The sequence below is a fragment of the Mauremys reevesii genome, linkage group 2 (genome assembly GCF_016161935.1).
Source record: "Mauremys reevesii isolate NIE-2019 linkage group 2, ASM1616193v1, whole genome shotgun sequence".
Taxonomy (NCBI): domain Eukaryota; kingdom Metazoa; phylum Chordata; order Testudines; family Geoemydidae; genus Mauremys; species Mauremys reevesii.
The window spans coordinates 265,142,858-265,166,090 of record NC_052624.1 but is presented as its reverse complement, the minus strand read 5'-3'; the positions used below and the strand labels follow the sequence as shown (position 1 = coordinate 265,166,090).

General features: G+C 42.4%; 1 long non-coding RNA gene across 1 annotated transcript in view; it reads left to right on the top strand.

Annotated features, from left to right (window-relative positions):
* Positions 1-20,123, top strand: part of LOC120397068 — a 58,559-nt gene extending 38,436 nt beyond the window's left edge. Inside the window, exon 3 of the long non-coding RNA XR_005593652.1 lies at positions 20,007-20,123. This is a non-coding gene — a long non-coding RNA (uncharacterized LOC120397068). The remainder of the gene's footprint in view (positions 1-20,006) is intronic.
* Positions 20,124-23,233: the final 3,110 nt, after the last annotated feature.

Below are 23,233 nucleotides of genomic sequence, written 5' to 3'. Positions count from 1 at the left end.
CATCAGTAACAAACAGAAGTGTCTAGAGAACCATTGTAGAATATGAAATATGGGTTGAACCAACTTCCTTTCCATGCTAAATTCTGAGCACTTTTATATTTTCTGCCACGTGTAGAATATGACAGCGACGTTGCCTTTGAAAAATGTCTTTTTTTAATCTATTACCAAGAATATATCTGGCAAAGGAAATACAGGGATGGCCAAGTCCTCTCATGCATTGGTCAACCACTAATGTTAAATCTAAATGGGAGAATGAAATGCAAGTGACAATGGCTAATGGTGAACAGGTAAATATTTGGCTGTGTATTAAGAACGTATCTAACTCTCTGATCCATAGGTTATACCTAAATAAAATTCACAAATGTATGAATTTAGGGTTGGCATTAGAGCTGACCAGAGGATGATTCCATTTTGTGGCAACTTTTGAGGCTGTGAAATTTTGTTTTCAATCTACTCTGGAATGAAAACAAAACATTGTGAATGTTTACACAAAAATGGAAGGGCATGTGTGTCATACAGTCCATAGTTGGGTGGTTAGGACACTGACCTAGGAAACTCAGGTTCAAGTCCCTGTGCTTCCTAATTCAGAGCAGAGTTTTTCTTTCCAGCCTACTGACTCAGACAGAGCTGGTATTTGAACCTGAGTCTCCCACCTCCCATGCTAGTACGCAAACCTCCAGAGTGTCACTCTCTTGCTCCTTCAGTCCGAAAGCCTTCCCAATTAAAATGTCAAAGAAACTAATGTCTTGGCTAAAGGTTTCAGCTTAGATGTGTGATCGGGCAAAGCAGGGAACTAAAACTCCCATCAGCTCCCTCCCTACAGCACCTCTTTCTCTGGCGAGGTAAGGGGAAATGTCCTGAAGGAGGAAATGGCTGGCTCTGTTTGGAAGCTGAAGCAGCAGCTGCATGGCAGATGGTTGCTGGAGAGAAGTTGGAGGCTGGAATGGATGCAGAGCCATGTGCAGAGCAGGCTGTGAGTCCTGGACATTACAGCTGGGTGCAGGTCTGTGTTGTACATATGGGGAATCAGCTGCAGCTGGGCAGGGAGCCAGTGCAGAAGGGCCCCAATGAGAAACACTAAGTGAGGCTGGCCTGAACCTTGCAAGCTCCTGTTTGCTTTGAATAGAGACTGGACTGAAGATGGCACCCCTGGCACTAGGGCTGAAAAGCCCTGACTCACACTAGGACTGCCAGGGACACAACATTTATCGCTATTGTTTGCTTTGAACTGTAACTGTTTAAGCCTCTGAACCTAGGGTATCTGTAACCTTTCCCTTCCCTGCCAACCCCAGTGAAAACCTTTCCTTTAGCCATGCTACTGTGCATCTGGCTTGCGACTGGCATGCTAAGGGTTTCCAGCACTGAGCAACACCAGTGATTACAAATGAAACACCATATCTCATATTTGGCAAAATGATTTGACCAACTGTAGTGGCAGTAACAGGTTGTTAATGTCAGGCCATTACTTCTAATGGATGTTGGTTAAAAAGAGTGGTAGTGGTGGGAAAATGGATAGGAAATGGAATATACCATGTTGGGCTTCTCCTTTCATTCCTGGTTCTTCCAACCATTCCTCCTTCCTACTCTCTCTTCTTTGACTGCTCAGCATCCAACTGTTCTCTCCTCTCCCCCTCCATGTTGCATCATCCACTGTTCACTCAATTCCTCCCCATCAGCCTTCCTATCTGACATTGAATCCTGGCTGTCTCTCTTCATCTCCTCACAGTTTCTCTCACTCATCCACAGTGACTTCAACTTCCATGTTAATGACTCATCCAACCCTTTAGTTGCATTGATCCCTCTCCCCTCCCTCCTCACATGACCTGCAACACTGGTTCAACTCACCAAGAGAGCTGTTCACTTGACTTGGTCTTTGCCATGCTCTGATCTCTCTGCTGCTGCATTCCTTCTCCAACCATCACCTGGTCTCTTTTGGCATCACCCATCAGTCCCCCTCCCCGGCCCATGTCTAGTCACCGTGCCTTTCTCTGACTTCAATCTGTCAGCGGTGATGACTTGTCATCTGCTCTCAGCCCTCTCTTCCCTGCCCTCCTTTCCCTTTCTTCCACTGATATGACTGTTGAATCCATCCTTCACTCTCCTCCACCCTTGACTGTTTTGCTCCTCTCTCCTATAGAAAGTCCACCCTGCTAACCCCCACTGTGGCTCACCCCTAACATCCATTTCCTCTGCTCCTGCTGTCATGCTTGCCCCAGTGACCCTGTAGAATGCAGGACTGGAAGGGAGTTAGAGGTCATCTAGTCCAGTCCCCTGCACTGAGGCAGGACTAAGCATTATCTAGACCATCCCAGGCAGGTATTTGTCTAACCTATTCTTAAAAACCTCCCATGACAGAGACTCCACAATCTCCTTTGTCAATTTGTTCCGGTGCTTAACTACCATTACCATTAAGAAGCTTTTCCTAATGTCTAACTTAAATAATCTTTTCTGCAATTTAAGCCACTACTACTTGTCCTGTCCTCAGTGGATCAAGCAAACAATTTTTAACTCTCCTCTTTATAACAAAATTGTATATACTTTTATGTAAGATTGATATCATGTCTCCAATCAGTCTTCTCTTCTGCAGACTAAACAAACCTAGTTTTTTCAATCTTTCCTCATAGGTCATGTTTTCTAGATCTTTAATCATTTTTTGTTTTTCCACTCTGGACTGTCTCCAGTTTGTCCACATCTTTCCTGAAGTGTGGTGCCCAGAGCTGGGCATAGTGCTCCAGTTGAGGCCTCATCAGTGCTAAGTAGAGTGGAAGAATTACTATGTGTCTTGCTTACAACACTCCTGATGATAGATCCCAGAATGATGTTTGCTTTTTTTGCAACAAAATCTATCCCATCTCCTGAAGTACCTCACACCCATGCTTTTCCCCTACCTTACTCTCATTCCTAGCCTTTCACTCTCCTCTGGCTCTTTCCCCCTCACAATACAAGCATGCTCTAGTCTCTTCCATATACAATAGAAACAAAATTTAAAACAAAATCCTTTCCTTGATCTCACTTCCTCTCCAGCAACTCCCCAGCTCCTTTCTGTCTCTAAGATCATTGTATGAACTGTCTGGAGTTTCTCTCCTCCAATTCCATTCTAGACCCCCTCCAATTTGGCTTCTGTCCCTTGCACTCCACTGAAACCACTCTTGCAAAAATCTATAATGACCTATTTCTAGGCAAAGATCAGAACCAGTACTCCATCCTCACCTGCCTTGGAAACCATCAGCCATGCTTTTCTTGAAATTTTGCCCTCCCTGGGCTTTGTGACACTGTCCTCTCTTGGTTCTTCTTCTACCTCTCTAATTGCTTCTTCAGAGGATCCTCCTCAACCTGGATCCTCTCCAACTTCCCGTGGTGGTTCCACGGCTGTCTTCTTGTTCCCCTTCTCTTCCCCTTCTACACCTTGTCACTGAGTAATCTCATCTGCAAACATACATTCCAAACCATCTCTGCTGGTGAATCTCAGATCTACCTCTCTGCTCCAGACCTGCCTCCTTCTCACCAAACTAAAATCTTGTGTCCTCTCTCTAACATCTCCTTTTGGATGTCTAGTCATCAGCTCAAGCTCAGTGTGGCTTCCCTTTCAAATTCCTCCCCCCGCCCCCCATTCTTTTCTCAATCATAGTGGACAACACCTCCAGCCAGCCTGCCTGCCTCTCAGGCCTTTAACCTGGATGTCATCTTCAACTCAAATATCTCTCTAGGTCCTCACGTCCAGCTGATATCTAAAGTTTGCCAGTTCTTTGAGATACAGCCTCTCCTATTCACCCATACAGCTAAAATTCTTGTTCAGGCTCTCATCTCATCTCATGTCTTGATAACTGCAACGTTCTTCTCTCTGGCCTTGACAAAGGTAACTTTGGCCTTGTCATATTCCCCCCTTCCCCTCCAGTCCACCCCCCAAAAAAAACCGAAACCAAAAAAAACCTTAAAACTTTCCTTTTCCCAATTCCTACAGAAACTTGACAACTGTGCTGCTGGTGCTTGAGACCACTGCCTATCATGCTGACCAATATAGTCTCATTGTTTCTTTGTATTCCCCCATCTTTCTGTATCCATATGTTGTCTCTTGTCTTAAACTTAGATGGTAAATTCTTTGGGGCAGGGAATGTCTTTTCTTGTTCAGTGTTTGTGCAGTGCTTAGAACAATGGGGTCCTGGTGCATGACTAGGCTACTAAGTCGATACAAATAAGTAATAATAATGCTTCCTCTCCTATAAATCACTGTCTGTTACTGACTCGCTATGTGACCTTCACCAAGTCACTTAACCTCTTTGCCTCCTATGTATAAAATGTGCTAAATATTCCTCTGAGCCTGGTTATTAGGGGCATTCTGTGCATATTTATACTTGTATAGTTACTGGATTTTAGTTATGTAGGTCACAATTCTGAATAGTCATTAGTGCCAGGTGAACAATTTTGTGGACTATTTGGAGAAAAAGGAACAGCAGGTTTGGATTTTCTGACTCAGAACGGGGGAAAAAATAAAGTTCAAGTCTGACTTTTCCAGAGGAAGCCATCTTCTGCTGTGTGAGCTGAGCTGCCATTCATTTTAAATGGCATTTGTAAACAGAATGGTGGCTGAAGATGACGTCACATCTCTAAGAGATTCTGGGGATACACTCAAACCTAGGTGAACTCTGGTGACTTCAGAATTTTCAGCAAGCAATCCACTCACTGTTAATTGGTAGTCTACTTTTAGAAAGTGGCTCTCTGTTATCAAAGCACAAGAAGTCATCCTTGATATTCCATTCAGAAATTGTAACGAACAAAGGGTCACCTCTTCAGCTAGTGCAAATCAACATAGCTTCATTGGAGTCATATCTATGTGTATTCACATGCGGAGTTTGGCCCAAATTTTCAAAAGACTTGGGCAGGACCTAACTTGCATGTGAGTGTAGGGCTCTGTGCTTATGGCTTTGTGCAAACCCTGACTTGTGTACTGCATTCATGGCTTTGTGTGTGCAAGTCAGGCTAATGCACACTGGAAAATCTGGGCCTTATTTATTCAGATTCTTTTCATTACTCATAGCCTGCTATGCACTGAAGATTTAATAGCTTTCCATGAATCTCTTTTCTTTTTTATGCTGAAGATGGCTTTAATTGGCCTATTTTTAAGGGGCATGTGGTTGTTTGAGGCCTCATGGTGAGAGCTGTAGAGACAGCTGACTTCTCAAATTCCAAGTTCATGCTCTGCCTGAACCATCAATTAATTATACAAGGTTTATACAATTTTACATGGTGCCAAATGAATTATGTGAATAATGGCAAATCTCCAGTCCTGTTACCAATAATAGTGTCTATTACTTTTGATTTGGATAAATTTACACCAATCACTTCGCTGCTCACTTATTAAGCACACCAGTGATGGTGGCAGCAGCATTTACACATGGGGTATCTGCTGCATGAAGTTAAACAGCAAACGATCTCATTTGGGAAAGTGGAGCATTCAATACCTAGTTGTCAGTTCTCTTAATTGTACAGAATTTTGCTAAAATTATTCTCATCAGCAGATACACCAAGGGAAGATTTTTTTTCTGTTCAGCTAAATGTTCTTTGATATTTGTGGGTTTTTTAAATTGCAAGTGGCTAGCTGTAGATGTGTATCTAGATAGATTTGATCTTTGGCCTGTGTGGAACAAAGCTGGCAGTCAGCAGTACTGGCTTTTTGCCCAGTTAGCTGTGCCATTTATTACCACCCCTGAGACTTCTGGTTTGATGTCTGTCCTGCAGCATGGGAAGTTTTATCACTGAGGAAATGAACTAATTTTGTAGTGGCCTTTTTCAGTTCCAATGGGGGAGATAGGCGCACATAACAAACTTCAGACCTACCTAAGGTTTTGTGGTGTTTAGATGTGCTTGTAATTATTAGAACTGGAAGCACTGGCTGGTGGGAGTCTGAAAGGACAGGAAACAGGAAGGAGGGGGAGGAGTTGAGGAGGCTGAGTGAGAGTTACAGAGGGTGCAGCAGCAGCTTGGTAAAGAGGTTTCCACTGTAAAAATAAAGTCCTGTTGAAGTTTGTTAGTACCCTGCCTGGTTGATACAACAGGTTTCAGGACCCCTCTAGCATGTGATAAAAGGAAAAAAAAACACAGCTAACTGAAAATGCAGAGTTGTGGATCAACCCACCGAACCTCACCCATCCACTCCTCTAATAGACCCCTAACCTCTGGCTGAGTTACTGAAGTCCTCAAATAATGATGTAAAGACCTCAAGTTACAGAGAATCCACCATTTAAACTAGTTTAAATCTAAGTGACTTGTGCCCCATGGTGCAGAGGAAGGTGAAAACCCCTAGGTTCTCTGCCACCATGACCTGGGGGGAAATTCCTTCCTGACCCCAAATATGGCAATCAGTTAAACCCTGAGCATGTGGGCAAGACCCACCAGCCAGACACCTGGGCAAGTAACTCAGAACCCTCCTCATCTAGTGTCCTGTCTCCAGCCATTGGAGATATTTGCTGTTAGCAGTTGCAGATAGGATGAGACTGCCTACAATAAAATGCAGCCAGTCATCCCCTCCATAAATTTATGTAGCTCACTCTTGAAGCCAGTTAGGTTTCTTTTTAATATCAACTGATTCTGTGCCCAGAGTACCTCAGTGCAGGGATCAGAGATTTTGTATATTCTGACAGGGGGTTCAAGACTGAGACACACTAGAGAATCAACACACTAGAGAACCACCTTCTGTGAACATGACTAGATTACACGCATTAGCCCAAGAGGTTTTGGAGGTTGGTGGGATAAAAGATACTGAATTGGACTCTTTTATATATAAGATCAATTTTTCCATGGTTGCTGGCATGAATCCTTATTAAATACTCTTAATAAAAGGGATTAACTGCAGTGGTAGAAGCATCTCTTATGCTACATTCCTTTTTGTGGTGAGATCCATTGAAATGGAACACTGCAATAAACAAAAGAGAAAAACTGGGCAAGAACTAGAAGGAAAAAAGGAAGGCCATTGAGTAGGAGTAGTTTTCAGTTGATAAGGGCATCTGAAAATACTTCCAGTGTCCATGAAGAAGCCACTCCAATATACTATAAGGAGAAATATCTGCAGGCTGAACAGCAGCTGGCGGGACTGCAGATGACCCAGCCAAGTTCTGAAACATCCGCTTCAGATACACCATTCACCCCTCAAAGATCCAAAGAATGTAATAAACAAGCGATACTAAGATTTAACAAAAGAAATCTTTTGCTTTAACTGTGGGCAAATAGGATATTTTCAAAATGATTGTGAGAATTCCCCTAACCGCAACCTAGTACATCAGCAATTGGCAGGTAGACAGACATATCAGAGCAAGTTTGAGCCAGAAAGAAAAGAAACTAACAATTCTCAGAGCAAGGTTGCAACTCAATGGATTCAGGAGACAGACACTACTTAAATGGGAGTCAGTGAGGCCACTCAGCAGTTAGTGGGACCTGTTTGTCATGGCTATGTTTACCTATGTGGGTAAAGAGTACCTGCCTAGTCAATACTGTTTTTCAAGTGACCTGCACATGTGAAACTTTCTATTATGAGCATTTATCTTATTGAAAGTTACAGTCTATTGGTAGGTTTCAGAGTAGCAGCCGTGTTAGTCTGTATCCGCAAAAAAAACAGGAGTACTTGTGGCACCTTAAAGACTAACAAATTTATTTAAGCATGAGCTTTCGTGATATACTTCAGATGGAATGGGCTGGAGGCATGGCCAGCGAGTATCAAAGGCCAGGGGAGGCCAAACATCTCAGGCCGTGGCCCCACCCATGCTCTGCCCCAAGGCCCCACCCTTGCTCCCCATCTCCCCTGAAGCTGGTGAGAACTCAGCTTCAGCTGGCAGCCTGGAGTTCAGGGCTTGGGCTGGTGGCCCAGGGCACCTTTGGATGGCATGGAGGTTGGGCTGGACAGCACGGGCCAGTGGGCGGCTCAGGGGCTCCTCCAGTCATGGGAGGGGGGATGTCTTGAGTGCAAGGGACGGGGCCAGGGGGCTAGCCTCCCCGAAGGGGGCGGGGTTCACCTGCTGCCCATGGCTGGAGGGCAAATGGTTCTATACCTGGGATATATAACCTTGAAGATACAATTGCCAAACTTTCACAGATGAACTAACAAACAACATGAGGTACTCATCTTGGTTTGTTCAGACCAACATATGAATCAACAAGTGTCAGCGATAATAGGCACAAATGTGCTGAAACATCTTGTAGAAGACTGTACAAAGAAATGGGGTCCTGAATTCTTAAATAGGATTTCATTACCAAATGAGTGGGTTGAAACTTATAGTGAATTTTTACTCAGTCAGAGATTACAGCAAGAAGCCGATGACTGGGGTCTGTTGGCTATGAAACTATGAAAACGTTACTGGCTTTGATTTTTCATTCACGGCACGGGGATCTCTCTCCTTCCTTCTTACAAATTCAAAGTGATGCTGTAAAAGAGTCTTTCTGGGATGCCTCTGCAGTGGGGTAACAGCAACTTGTCACACTCAGGTACCGCCCCCAGTCAGCCCAGTCCAGGCCCCAGCCTCTTAGTCCTTGCAGTTGGCCCTCTTATTAGGTTTACAGGTGGGGAAAGCCAACATTCAAACTCAAAGAACAAACCCCTCCCAGGGTTAATTGAAAGAGAGAAGGTCAGCAGCACTGTTTTACTTCAGAGCGCCTGTGTAGCAACTTTACTGGAGTCCTTCTGGCCAGGTAGCCAGATCAGTCTCTCCTTGCTGGGCTTGCTCCACGGAGCTGGGGGGTCTCTGGCAGGGGGATTCCTCCTGCTGCTGCAAAAGCCATTTCCTTCTCCATGCTTCCCTCTTGCTGACTGCAGTTTCCTGGAGATCATGGTGTCATATATAATGTTAAGAGAAGGGCTATCGAAACTCATGTTTCAAGGCAGAAACCCCACGACAGGTATATTATTGCACAACTGGCAAAGAGCCTGATCGAGCAAAGCATTTAAGCATTTGCTTTTGTTTAAGCATGTGAGTCCCACTGATTTCTCATGTGCTTAAAATTAAGCCTGTGATAAATGCTGCACTAGTTTAGGACCTGAGTGGATTTCTCCAAAGGCACCATTTACAATAGATTCCTTCTCTTGGGATCTTGGGTCTCCACTACAAGACCGGCTAGTGGCTTGATGTGCGCTGAAGGCACAAGATGCTAAATGTGAGTATCTTCAGAGAAACAATCAAAAGCTTAGTAATTTTTCCCCATATTTAGATCAGCTGAATATGAAAATAGACATTTTACTAACACAGTAAAAGTAGTATTTCGTTACTTTTATCTGACTAAATAAAGTAAAGTGATCCAGGAAACAAGTGCCATATACTTTCATTTCTGCAAAACGGTTGTTTTTGTCACTAGGTGGCAGAAAGAGAGGAGTTATCTTGTAAGATTAAAATGGTTATTTTACATGTAAAACACAAGGCAATGCTATATATAGAAGATGAACAGGAAAACAATAAAACAGTATTAGAGTATTCACCACTGCACTTTTTTCCAAAACAGTCATTACAAACTTTGCTTCATCAAAAGAAAATTACCCAGGTCTCCACTGAGAGAAAGAGCCTGGAGTTAAAAAACAGTGGAGTAATGGCGAAGCATATTTTAAATATGGGGACTGGAGCAGGCTATTCATTTTATTTATTAGCTGCTTTATATTAATTTTTGGATTAATCTAGGGACCAAATGTACATTCATTGCACCTTCAGAATTCCCACTAAGTTGAGTGGGTGTAAAAGGCATGAAGAATGAAGAAAAGCACACTGAAGTGAATGGAAAGACTCCCAGTGGGGCTGGGCCTTTAATGTGGAGGGTTTTTTTTTAATAATAAGCATTTGTAGCCAATTTAGTTCATTTTATCATTTAATTGTTATTGTTGTAGTTAACTCAGATGATTTCATATGTAATCAGCGTGTGATGAATAGGTAAGTAGGACACAATTGTAGGAGTAGAAGACTGACAAGTATTTAGTAGTGACAAGTATGTATTAAGGATATAAATAAAATAAGGCTGTAATACACAGCCTACAGGCTAAGGCCTATAGGATTTCAGTTTAGCCACACTAGACTGAAGGCGTAAGGAGACTTGACATGAGTGGGTGACCTAAGACTGACCCTATGCCAATAAGACCACAAGATTACTGTAATAGTTGTTATACAAACAAGAGTGTTTACTTGTAACTGTGTTTATAGTCACCATATTAATTCTTCATGTGCTCTAAGAGTCTCCCAATCTAAGAGAATAATAAAGGGAAACTTTCACCCTTTAAACTGAAAAAATGTGTCTGCACAGGAGCCAAATTCATGGTGAGGTAACACAGAGCTATCAATCAATTCAATTGAAAATAGTGGCTATATATTCATTACTGAGTAGTCAGTGCTGGGTTCTGTGGTTTTGCAAAGTACTAAACAATAACACATTCCATTTCTCATGTGCCCCAGGGTTACATGCATGTACCTTGCTTAGAAAAGATGAAAGCTTTCCCCAGGGAGGCCAGCCACACAGATTGAGAAAGATGGACTAGACTAGACTATCTATTCATACCCCTCCTGTCCTTAAGGATCAACTGCTTGATTTCATCACATGTAAAACTGATCCAGGAGCATTCTGGGTATTTTCTTTCATGTCTTGCTCATTGCTCTGACTGGACTTTGATAGTGAACACAACCTGAATCAGTAATTTCACATTATAGTACATGATGCGGTAAAACCTGACATGTACACAAATGGATGCGATGTATCATAATATCATGTATCAGATGGAGAAGTTTGAAAGGACATGTTTTCCTGAAAAAAAAGCAGTAGGAGGTCTAGGTGGCACAATGGGTTCATGGAATGGCCTTTCACCTCGGCGGGGGGGCTGTGTTCACATCTGGCTTCAGTCATAAGAAAAGTCAATTTTGGCATGTCAGTTGAGCTCCTAATGGACATTTGTTCACATGTGAACTTCCTAGTAATTCAGCAGAATTTGGCAATTTGTCAGTTCTGCAGGTCAGTGAGCAGAGGAGGTGAGGGAAGGATATTGCCTATCGTGCATGAGGTGCAATGGCAAAGCAGCATGGAAAGCTTGCATAGCACCTACTTGAACTCTGCCTGGCTCTAATTAATTTACATCTAGACAGAACATACAAGACATCTGGGTATTTTTTCATTTCATATTGAATAAATCAGCCTTAGTTAGAAGTTTTACAGCCACAAATCAGTATTTGCTATGACTTTTTTTTCCTGTTTATATTAGTGCATGCAACATTTAGGGCCCGATTCTCATCTCACTCACACCAGTGTAAATCAAGAGGATCCAGAGGGGCTACACAGGGATGAAACTGGTGCATAGTAAATGAGGTGAGGATCAGGCTGTTAAGCCTTATAGTAGACTAACATTTAAAGTGGCTGACTGACTGACTACACAAATGCACTCATGTCTTTTCAAGCTGTTCTGACACAGTGCACCGGAGGAAACACAAAAGTATATTGCATGTTTCAGTATAGTAGAAAGCATGAGGATGGGATTGCAATAGGTAATCAGCTGTCCAACTAGTATTTAGCATATTTGGGTCAGTCACAAACATAACACACAAACACAAACACAGTCTGCTGCCTTCATAGCCAAACATTACCAGCTTTGTAACCCCATTTCATCTACTCATTCTGCTTTAGCAGTTGTAATAGCCACACAAATTAGGTTTCAGTTCATGTTGTGACCCTAAGAGCATCCCTATAACAGAAGGCCAGCGGCTCCTTGGTGTTTGCAATGAGTTTCACCTGGCCTGAACGGCTCAATGTACCCCCACTCACTATTGTTATAAACTGTATCTAAAAAGTGTCAGGTAAGAGGCCATTATAAAACTAATAACTCCCTGATGGTTAATATTCTTGTGTCACGTATGTATGGTCAACCCACAAAGGATTATTCAGATATGCAGAATTATTACTAAAATGTGCTTAAACCAGGTATATCGGGGGAGTTGATAAATTTTTTACAGTCAAAGGAAAGAGGCCACCAACTCAAACCAAGTGTGGCCAAATTCAGTGGGCTATTCATTTGCATCAGAGGTTATCGGAAGAAATCATTTGCATTGTAAAAAATCACCAGCAAGTAGAAGACAGCAAGGAGTCTACACCAGACAGCATGGCATCCCCACCCAGCAGGGAAAAGGAGTTTTGTCTGGGCTTATTTTTCAAAGAATACATTTCAAAGGTTTACTGGACTATAAAGCGAAATGGAAAGAAGCCCATAGTTATTGATTACTGGGCCAGGGCTTTTGTATATTTGAGAAAAGTGGATCCTTCAGTCAAGGGGGCTGAAGTCTCTGGGTCCGGGAACTGAATGTAGGTGAGAAACCTGCTTCGGCAAAGACTGTAACTTGCTGAAATTATGTTTTAGTCTGAAAAGTTTTTTTTTTCACTTTTGTTTGTAACCCCATCTATCTTTATCTCTTATATTTGAACTCACTTAAAACTTCTCTTTTTTGATTGAATAAGCTTGTTTTACTTTTTATCTAAACCAACCCCATGCTTTGACTGAATTGAAGTTGCTGTTTAATGCTAGTCAAGATAACAAACTGCTGCATCCGACAAAGTGGGTATTCACCCACGAAAGCTCATGCTCCAAAACGTCTGTTAGTCTATAAGGTGCCACAAGGCTCTTTGCTGCTTTTACAGATCCAGACTAAGACGGCTACCCCTCTGATACTAAACTGCTGTTTCTGTCCCTTTAAAGGAACAGCAAACTTAATAACTTCACTGTTTCAGGCACTCAGAATTGCAGGGCAGGTGGTGACACAACCCCTCATTGGTCTAGACTGACCCCCAAAGTGTCACATGTGTACATAACAGCAGACAACAATCATGGTTTAGGAGTAGGGAGGGGGTGATAAAAGATCATATTTGGTAACAAAGATACAGGGCTACAGTGAATCACAGTCTTCTATCCTATCGTCAAATGAGGCCAGTGTAGATATCACTAATATGCCACTAGCATAATGACTAGTGCACCTCCCATAAAGAGAGGAAATGTCTTAGTAAGTGTAAGTAGCTTAATCTTAGTATTGAACTCAAAGTGATAGTCTAGAGTAACTGCAAGGGGCTGCCATCCCTTGTTCCTTCATTGCACTAACCCTTTGAAGACTAAAGCTCTCCAGCACACATTTAATTGCATCCTAAGCAATCTTCTTCCCTGTAATGGAGTTTGAGGCAGTGACTTAGGCGCGCAGTTGGGAATAATGCCGTGACTCAAACATTTGGTCCAAATTCACCCCTGATGTAATTCTGCTGACATAATAGAGTTTCCTTGTGGATGATTTTTTCCTCTTTTGCCTCTCTTTAAATTTAAAACAAATAGGAAGGATCCACCCAAGATATCTGGCTGCTGGCAGGATATTGCTTAGCAAATACAAGCTGGAACACCTGTGTGTCAGATGTGCACAGCTGCATGTTTGTCATGGCTGCTCCATTTGCCATGCACTTCACATGTCAATTGCAGTACTCACTTTAGGAGGATCCATTTTGGGGAGACAATCACAAATCTCATTACCTTCAGCTCCCAGTGCAACATGCACTTGCCTTTTCTAAAAAACAGAGCAGATGTTTATAAATTAAAAAACCCTCTACCAATCCAAAACACTGCAAGAGGAAGGAGGAATCACATGTGCCAGATGTTCGTGACATCGCTTAATACACTACTGGAAGGCACACAGATACTACAGTGATGAATTGAAGAGCCTATAGATATCAGAATAGAAGAGAACATATGTTTGGTTACTCAGAGGAACTGGATTACCTCCTGGTATTAGATTAGCAAATGCAGTGCTCATGAAATGTGTCCTGGTGGAGGGTGACCTGTGCACAGCAGAACTATCCGCTCACAGTGCCCACTAATGTGCCTCATCTGGGTGGGCCTTTCTCAAATTGAAAGCCTCCGTTCTCATTCAGTCCTTATCCTCTCTACTGAAACTTCTTCAAGGTGCCTGTTCTGATGGGAATACTCGCCCATTAGGAACTGATCTGAAATCACAGCGCCACTTGTGACCATGCAGCATAAGAACATAAGAACGGCCATACTGGGTCAGATCAATGGTCCATCTAGCCCAGTATCCTGTCTACCGACAGTGGCCAATGCCAGGTGCCCCAGAGGGAGTGAACCTAACAGGTAATGATCAAGTGATCTCTCTCCTGCCATCTATCTCCACCCTCTGACAACAGAGGCTAGGGACACCATTCCTTACCCATCCTGGCTAATAGCCATTAATGGACTTAACCTCTATGAATTTATCCAGTTCTCTTTTAAACGTTACTATAGTCCTAGCCTTCACAACCTCCTCAGGCAAGGAGTTCCACAAGTTGACTGTGCGCTGTGTGAAGAACAGCTTCCTTTTATTTGTTTTAAACCTGCTGCCCATTAATTTCATTTGGTGGCCTCTAGTTCTTGTATTATGGGAATAAGTAAATAACTTTTCCTTATCTACTTTCTCCACATCACTCATGATTTTATATACCTCTATCATATCCCCCCTTAGTCTCCTCTTTTCCAAGCTGAAAAGTCCTAGCCTCTTTAATCTCTCCTCATATGGGACCCGTTCCAAACCTCTAATCATTTTAGTTGCCTTTCTCTGAACCTTTTCTAGTGCCAGTATATCTTTTCTGAGATGAGGAGACCACATCCGTACACAGTATTCAAGATGTGGGCGTACCATGGATTTATATAAGGGCAATAATATATTCTCCATCTTATTCTCTATCCCCTTTTTAATGATTCCTAACATCCTGTTTGCTTTTTTGACCGCCTCTGCATACTACATGGATGTCTTCAGAGAACTATCCACTCCAAGATCTTTTTCCTGATTTGTTGTAGCTAAATTAGCCCCCATCATATTGTATGGATAGTTGGGGTTATTTTTTCCAATGTGCATTACTTTGCATTTATCTACATTAAATTTCATTTGCCATTTTGTTGCCCAATCACTTAGTTTTGTGAGATCTTTTTGAAGTTCTTCACAGTCTGCCTTGGTCCTAACTATCTTGAGCAGTTTAGTATCATCTGCAAACTTTGATTTTGTATAGTAATACTAAGGCACAAACTAAAGCAAATTTTGCCACCTCACTTTTTACTCCTTTCTCCAGATCATTTATGAATAAGATGACTAGGTTTACAGGAGTAACTGAGAGCAGAATTTGGCCCACTATTTTTCAAAGGCCTGGTAAGATGAAAAGATAAAAGTGGCTAGTGAAAATCCTGTTTTGTTTTTGGAATCTATTGTTTCTTTCCTGGCTTGTTCATCCAGTCATTTGAACTGAAAGCATGATTTTAGCTTCTGAAACTGTGTGAAAACAAAAAAACAGTTTTATTGCCCTTATTTAACAGAGATGTAAACATTTAATATTTACTCGCATTAATTGTTACAATAGATGCTTTAGGGAGTTCTTTATATTCTGCATGGGACACTAAAGATTTTGCAACCTCTTAGACATATTAAAAACTATTCTGTCAACAAGTGTATGGAATGCCTACAGCTTGTCTCCCCAGCCATTCTCAGATGGTTATAGTTGTCTTTCATGCTGATTTAAATGAAGGATTATATTTATTCAGGCATAAATATTTGATGGAAATGGTACAATTTTACCAATGCCATTAATAAAGGAGCATAGATTAAAGGAGTATTCAGGTTGTTTGTTAACCTTTTAATGTGCTTCTGGCATTCTAACAAATACTATCAGTTTCCAGTGATCTCTCATGCAAATAATCAATTGATTTATAAAACAGAAGGAAGTTTCATAACAACAGTAACTCTGTTCCAGAGGGCGATTATAATAATTGCAACCACAGTAGAAATGTTCATTTAAATTGATCACTTTTCTTTGTAAAATCAAACTTCTAAAATCCATAAACAAAGTAACAAACAATCAGACACAAGGAAGTAATATCCTCTGCAGATGTTTCATGGTAGACAAGGATTGTGTCAGGTTTTGTAAGCTAAGCAGGGTTGAACCTGGCCAGTATTTAGATGAGAGCTCTCCAAGGAAACACACATAGGAGGAAATGGTGTTGCTGATTCAGTAGATGGTATTCTTTTCTCTAATCACTAATGAAATAATTTCTCAGAGTGGTATTAGAAAGCATTGTGCTCTTAGAGGTATGTCTTTTGGATGAGAGGCAGAACCAAGATCCTGAGCACTTCTGGTCATTAAAATATCCTATAGCACATTTTTCCAGTTGCAGAAGTGTTACCCTATTGGGCTAGCTACCTTCCAACATAGGTAATTATATTCTCCTGGCATCAAGTGATTACAGAAATCCAAGAAGAATTTATGGCATAAGAATTGATGGTCTACCCCTTAATTTTTATGTGGCTTAAAGATGTATGAAATCATATTGCCTTGTTTTCTTGTTTTGAAGACAATGGTTCCTATCCAGGATACTTTCTTCCTGGGTTGTCAATGGGACAATTATTCTCATGAGTAATGAAGCACATCAGAACCAATTGCTCTTTTCTCACTCTCCTCTTTTTCTTGCTTAGAGAACTTGGAAACCAGCCAGATACTCTTCCATTGTCTATTTCAGGCATCACAAGAAAAGAAGTATTTCCTACATGAAGGGGAAAGACTTGGCCGAAGGACCCTGTTTACTGGTACAAGATGGCTAATAGAAACCATCAAAAGCAAAAATGCTAATAAGCTTATTTATGTTGAAATGAACAAATTACTGTTAATGTTTTTCAGCTTTTTGATCAATTTATGTAGCATTTTTTAAATTAACTCAGCACTGTATGTATTCCATGTGGATAAAAAACAAACATTTTTCTCAGAGGCATATTGTCCAAGCATAGTAGGTATGGGATTCTCCGGCACAAGGCAATTGTGAGTTACGGGTGGTAAGACAGATCTGACACTTTCCAGATGTATAACTGTATACTGCATCTCTGAGACCTCAAGACTTGACATTAATTCACTTCTCAGCAGAGGGGTTCATTAGCATGGCACCTACATACAATGGTGATGGCTATTCTACAAATACTTAAGCTGATAGATCAGATAGAAAAATGTAACTTTTCATTATAGCTGTTCTTTGCAAAAATAAACAAACAACGAAACAAACAAAAACCTTATTCAGTGCTTGTCACTAGTCACAACCATTCTACTATCTGACTGTTAAAGAAAATGAAACAAAAAAGGACACCCTACCCTTCTGTGTGGCTAACTATAATTAGCATTGCTTTATTTGTGTAGCAGCAAGTACGTTGGATGATTTATAGACAGATGGAGAAAGTCCATGAACTAAAGATCTTACAATCTCAGGGCCTATCCAGGAAGTATCAGTGGTTAAACTGTTTCAGACACTGCCCAGTAAATAGATGTTTAACTTTTGTTACATATTACTGAAAGGTTCAATTCAGTGTAGACCTTAACAGGGAAGAAAGATATACCTGCATGCATAGCAAGGCTTGTTTCTCAGCATGTAGTAGCACTGCTTGAGGTTCTGGACATGTGGCTTACCAACAGCTGCCTTTATTGTGTATCTTCTGTTACTCATGCAGGTTCCACATTAGGAGTAATGATTTTCTTACAAAATGGCTGCTGCATGAAGAAGTTTTGTCTCCAGGTTTGGGGTGTATGTGGAACTGCCCCTGGTCAAATGTACTCCCCATCCACTCCCTGCACAAATTTTCAATGTACATGCTAGTGTTCAAACTGTGGGTGTGCAGAGACTGGGTCAGGAACTGGATTCCCTGTGCAAAGGGTACACAGTGGTTTTGTGCATATGTATAATATCACTATGCACTAGGTCTCATGTAGAAATGTGCTAGACCAGGGGTCTCAAACTCAAATGACCCCGAGGGCCGCATGAGGACTAGTGCATTGGCCCGAGGGCCGCATCACTGACACGCCCCCTTGCTGCCCCTGGCCCCACCCCCAATCCACCCCTTCCATGAGGCCCCGCCCCTGCCCTGTCTCTTCTCCACCTCCTCCCCTAAGCGCGCGGCTCCCCGCTCCTCCCCCCTCCCTCCTGGAAAGTGCTAAGCGCCACCAACAGCTGTTTGGTGGCTTGGCGGTGGGGCACTTAGGCGGCGGGTCCCGGAACAGAAGGGGCCCCCCACCACCGAAGACCGGGCTGCGCCCGGCGGCGGGTCCTCTTTCCCCACCCGGCCGGTCCGCTTCCCACCCGGCCCGGCCGGTCCGCTTCCCTCCCCACCCCCGGCCCGGCCCGGCCCGGCGGTCTCGCTTCCCTTCCCCACCCGGCCCGGCCCGGCGGTCTCGCTTCCCTTCCCCCCCCCGGCCCGGCCCGGCCAGGGCGGGTCTCGCTTCCCTTCCCCCCCCCCGGCCCGGCGGGTCTCGCTGCCCTTCCCCCCCCCCAGGCCCGGCCCGGCGGGTCTCGCTTCTCTTCCCCCCCCCCCGGCCCGGCCCGGCCCGGCCCAGCGGGTCTCGCTTCCTTCCCCACAGCCCGGCCCGGCCGGCGGCTCCCTTCCCCCTTACCCGGCGCGTCTCGGCGAGGCCTGAGCTTCGTCCGCTCAGAGCCGCATGGTGAGGCGGGGCTGGGAGCTCCACGCCGAGCACAGCGCTCAGCCCAGAGCTCCCAGCCCCGCCCCCTCCCCACGCGGCTCAGATCGGGGCGGGGCTCAGGCGCTCGGACGGAGACTCGGCGCTCTACGCCGAGGCTCCAGGAGAGGGGCGGAGGCGGGAGCCTCCGCTTTTCTCTTGGGGGCTCCTGCGGAGCCCGGGGCCCGGGGCAAATTGCCCCCTTTGCCCCCCCCTCTGGGCGGCCCTGGGGAGCTCCGCGGGCCGCAGGGAAGAGCTCCGCGGGCCGCATGTTTGAGACCCCTGTGCTAGACAGTGGAAGATGAGGCTCTATAGCTTTTTGCAGGATCTAGCCCATGATAGGTTGGAATATTAATTACATTTGTTTTATTTTCCTTGTTCTATCTCTAATTATTACTGAGGTTTATATTTTTAACAGTTTATTGTAACTTTTCTCTGGATGTGCCAACTGAAAATTTCAGTCTCACAATGGTCTGGAATAGCCAAATACAACTATATTGGATATCAGTTTATTTCTGTTGGTTGTGATCTACTTTTTTTGCTCATCCTTGTTCTTTAACTTGCTCCTTTTCTTTCACTATATGTAAATGACAGGTGGGCCTAACTTGAATCATTATATGCGCATCCCATGACAAAGAGCTGGTCCCCTTTTCAAACCTATCAGTTTACATTTAATGGGAAAGACTATGTTGTGGCATAGCTTTTTGAACAAGTATGTAAAGGGAGTCAGATGGTGTTCCTGGAGTTTGAGGCTTAAATCAACCAGTGAAGAGGAAAACGGATTTAACCCTATTAAACAGATCCAAATGTGACACTGCCTTACTCCAAGAAACACATTTCATAACTGAGAAGGCTGAAAAACTCAAAGGTGGTTGAATGGACCATGAATTTTCTTCATGTTATTCCAAAAAATCAAGAGCAGTCTCCATTCTTGTAGGGAAAAATTTACAGTTTAAGCTATTGGACTTCAGACAAGAAAAGTATGAAGGCTGGCAATCATTAAAGCTAATATACATGAGGCAGATTTAAACATTGCTAATATATATGCTCCAGTTGTGGATGCTCTCAATTTTTTCCATATGCTGTCTTAGCAAATATAAGACATGAGTGTCAACGGTGTTATCACAGAGGGAGATTTTAGTTTGACAATAGATTTGACGTTGTACAGATCTAGAGGAGTATATCCAGAACAAAAAATCAAGCCATGAATGAAGCTTCTTCAACTTTAAAAAAGGTGGTGAAAGATTTAGGTTTGTTGAAGTATTCAACATACTAGTTTTTCCTTCTCCCCTTACGCCTTAATAGAGCATTCGTTACTTTCCTGAGTCAAACAGTATATATCATTGCACTACATCTTAAGATAGAAGTATCATGGTAACTTTGGATCCTGCACTGCAATATTTAGCTATTAGTAATGAATGATCATTCTTCAAATATTTAGTACTTTTACCATGTAAATGTCTCTTCTGTAAATAATCCAGAACTTGTAATTTCCCTTTCAGGGTATTTGCAGAATGTCATTCCCATTCAAGGCGATTATTGGAATTACCTGATGCACTTCAGAGGTGCAGCAGGCAAAGAGCAGCTGGAGATTCCAGAGCTGATACTTTACTTCCCTCGATTTCTGATTCAAACTGAGTAAGTCAGTCTGGCAACTTTACAGCTTCTTCAAAGAGTGCACCTTACCTAGTAATAACTATAGTTCTATGAACACAAGAGGCTAATTTCCTATGCCAAACTTGTATGTAAGTAACCATCATTATCACTCAGTGGGAGAATATGCCATAGAGGTATCTCAAGGAGCCTAAAAGTGCAATATCCAAATTGTTTCCCTAGGACCAGGTTGTGGTTGGTCCTCACATTTGTGTAGTGATGCAAGGAGGAGCCTTTCCTCTCTATGAACCTGTCTGCTGCTGAATCTCCTAAGCTTCTCCAGGCAGAGCCTACTGGCTGTGTGGTTATATGTACCAGGCATGTCCTAACATTCAGAGTATCTGAAGAACTTCAGTTCTATTCTGAATGTAATGATACTCTTTGGTGGTGCATCAGCTAAGAGCATATGGAGATTCCAGAGTTCATACTTCACTTCCTCAGAATTCTGACAAAAAATTGAGTGAATCAGTCTGTAAACAACAGAATATTAATGGACAAGGGCAGAAAAGCAGATATAAGTGAGAAAGGGTTACTGTGGCATCCCTCTCCTTTTCTTTATCCTATTGGCAATTTTATGCTTTTGAACATCTTAAAATATCCCTATTACATATATTTTAAAAGATTAACTGATTTATTTTTATAAAAAGTTTGCTCATAAAAATGCCAGCTTGTCAGAATTAAAAAATTAAGTCTTTTATTTATTTTCATTCAAAGGCATCTGGCTGTGGAACGAGCTCTCAGAGGAACTCAGATTAATCAGGAGCTTCACCACCACTAGAACATGCTTCAAGACCCTTCTGAGAAAACTGTACCAGGTGGATAGATTAAAAAAAACCAAGATGATCAAACAACAAACAGCTTCTCCCAAAAAACAAATACATAAATGATCTCCTAAAATTTATAAGAACAAAAGAATAGCCATACTGTTAGACCGAAGGTCCATCTAACCCAGTATCCTGTCTTCTGACAGTGGCCAATGCCAAGTGCCCCAGAGTGAATGAACAGAACAGGTAATCATCAAGTGATCCATTTCCTGTTGCCCATTCCCAGCTTCTGGCAAACAGAGGCTAGGGACACCATCCCTGCCCATCCTGGCTAATAGCCATTGATGGACCTATCCTCCATGAACGTATCTAGTTCTTTTTTGAACCCTGTTATAGCCTTGGCCTTCACAACATCCTCTGACAAGGAGTCCCACAGGTAGACTGTGTGTTGTGTGAAAAAATACTTCCTTTTGTTTGTTTTAAACCTGCTGTCTATTAATTTCATTTGGTGACCCCTGGTTGGTGTGTTATGAGAAGGAGTAAATAACACTTCCTTATTTACTTTCTCCACACCAGTCATGATTTTATAGACTATCCATATTCCCCCTTAGTCGTCTTTTTTCCAAGCTGAAAAGTCCCCGTCTTATTAATCACTCCTCATATGGAAGCCTAATAATTTTTGTTGCCCTTTTCTGAACCTTTTCCATTCCAATATATCTTTTTTGAGATGGGATGACCACATCTGCATGCAGTATTCAAGATGTGGGCATAACATGGATTTATATAGAGGCAATATGATATTTTCTGTCTTATTATCTATCCCTTTCTTAATTGTTCCCAATATCCATTGAGTGGATGTTTTCAGAGAACTATCCACAATGACTCCAAGATCTTTTTCTTGAGTGCTAACAGCTAATTTAGACCCTATCATTTTATATGTGTAGTTGGGATTATGTTTTCCAATGTGCATTACTTTGCATTTATCAACGTTGAATTTCATCTGCCATTTTGTTGCCCAGTCACACCCAGTTTTGTGAGATCCTTTTGTAGTCTTCGCAGTCTGCCTGGGACTTAACTACCTTGAGTAGTTTTGTATCATCTGCAAATTTTGTTCAACCCAAGCAGGCTCTTCTATAGCCAGGAAGGGAGAAGAGCAGAGGTTTCCATGAAGTCCTCTAGAGATCTTGTCATATAGATCAGATTTACTTGGGGAGTATTTGGATACTATGGTGATAGGGGACACTACACAAAACACTAAAGATGGACTAACCTTTTGACTTTCTCAGATATTGCTAAACATGTATCTCCATCTTTGTTATAAATCCCTTACTCTCCTGAGTAACTATCATTGAAACTCTTCTCCCTGTTCCCTCTAAGATGGTCTCTTCAACAGGAAAAGAAAGAGTGTCTTAAGTCAAGTTAGCTAACACAAATTAACTAACATGAAGTAAACTCCTAGGGAAGACAAGACAGTTTGTAGCTCTAATATGAGTTAGCAGGTTGTGTTAGACTATGGGGCAACCTAAGGTGTACAGGGACCTGCTAACTTATGTGAAAGCTACAAACTGCCTTATCTTCACTGGGATTTTGCCTCAAATTAACTATCTCAGGTTAAGAACCCACCTTTTATTCCTAGTGACTTTAGACCATTAGGCCTTGTCGTATGCTGTTGATTTATAACTTTCCTTTCATACTATACTCTGCCTTAGTCCCATGATCAGGCTTTCAGCCTAACTATTCTATTGGAGGTCTGCTAAATGAAGGTTCAAAAACTGGATCCAAATTGAACTTTTTCCAAGTTTCAGGGTGTTGGATTTTGGTAGATTCACCTGGTGAACTTGGATTTTAACACAGTTTAGATGTAGGTTTTTGGTTCAGGCTCTTCTATAGATCTTTATTGGAAGTCTGTTAAAGTAGTGTGTGTTTGTGTCTCTTATTGGTGGGCATATTGCACACACAGAGAAAACTTTGCATTAAACAATGATTTTGGTGGAAAATTTATGTGAACAAGAATGTCAGCAGTAGCAGAATTAGGGCCTGTGATCCAGTCTTCCTCACACATTATGGGTGAAATTTGCCCCCCTGCAAAGGGCCAGCACAAGTCCTATGCACCAGATATGCTCCACTTACTCCCTATTTTGGTAGTTTAAGTGAGATTTAGGTGGCTCATGGGGTAAGTTTCACCCATCACAAGGAACAAGATAAATATGCAGCTGTTATTTTCCATGTGTTGTTAAATCCTGATTCCTGCATTTCCTCTCAGCTTTCCTATGGTGGAAAACATTCAGCATCCTTGTCCATTGAGCCATACT